General features: G+C 46.0%; 1 protein-coding gene across 2 annotated transcripts in view; it reads left to right on the top strand.

The window, feature by feature from the left end:
- Positions 1-1,055, top strand: part of RAB3IP (RAB3A interacting protein) — a 41,825-nt gene that overhangs the window by 20,242 nt on the left and 20,528 nt on the right. The window lies entirely within an intron of this gene.

Genomic DNA, 1,055 nt, shown 5'->3' with positions numbered 1-1,055 from the left:
AAATTATCCGAAACCTGTTGGAGTGCTTCTTCAAACAGCGTAATGGTTTCCCGTGAAGAATGGCAGCTATACTATCTTCTGTAGTATCCAAGCCAAAAACCGATTGCCTTGTGTGAATCAGGCTTCAGACTCTTGTGTCATAGTTCCAGCATTATATTTTCCTCTGGGTAACTCCCCTCACAAGGCCCTTGAGAGTTCTGTCATGTAACAAGCACTCATGAGCCCTGACTGAAGATTTCATAGAATCATAGAATGTTAGAGTTGGAAGGGACCTTGCAGGTCATCTAGTCCAACCCCCTGCACTCTGCAGGACGAAAGATAGCCCTACAACATACCTGAAAGATGGTTGTCCAGCCTCCGATTGAAAACGTCCAGCGAAGGAGCATCCACCACCTCCGGAGGCAGTCTGTTCCACTGCTCAACCACTCTTACAGTTAGGAAGTTTCTCCTGATATTTAGCCGGTCAATGTTCCCTCTAAGATGTGGAGTCCTGTGAGCAGAAATTCTATTTTGTGAGCTACTGGCATTAAAGTTGTGAGCAGGTAGTTTGGCTGCTGCATAAAATTAGTTTGCTCTGGAGCCATCTTTCCTGAGCTAAGACAAAAAGGTGTGAGCTGGAGGCTAAAAAACTGTGAGCTAGCTCACACTAACTCAGCTTAGAGGGAACACTGCTTGTAATTTCCACTCATTAGATCTAGTCTTGCAATCCGGAGTAAGAGAGAATAGATCCGCTCCATCTTCTACATGACAGCCCTTCAAATACTTGAAGACTGCAATCATGTCCTCTCTAAGCCTTCTCTTTCCCAGGCTAAACATACCTAACTCTTTCAGCCTTTCCTCATAAGACTTGGATTCCAACCCTCTCACCATCCTGGTTGCCCTCTTCTGGACACGCTCGAGCTTGTCAACATCCTTCCTAAAATGTGGCGCCCAAAACTGGACACAGTACTCCAGGTGAGGCCTGACCATAGCAGAATAGAGCGGAACTACCACCTCCCGTGATCTGGACACAATGCTTCTGTTAATGCATCCTAAGATTGCATTAGCTTTCTTCG

The sequence above is a fragment of the Gekko japonicus genome, unplaced genomic scaffold, assembly GCF_001447785.1.
Source record: "Gekko japonicus isolate JY-2015 unplaced genomic scaffold, Gekko_japonicus_V1.1 scaffold53, whole genome shotgun sequence".
NCBI lineage: Eukaryota > Metazoa > Chordata > Lepidosauria > Squamata > Gekkonidae > Gekko > Gekko japonicus.
The sequence above is the reverse complement of the archived record's forward strand: the minus strand, read 5'-3'. Positions and strand labels throughout refer to the sequence as shown.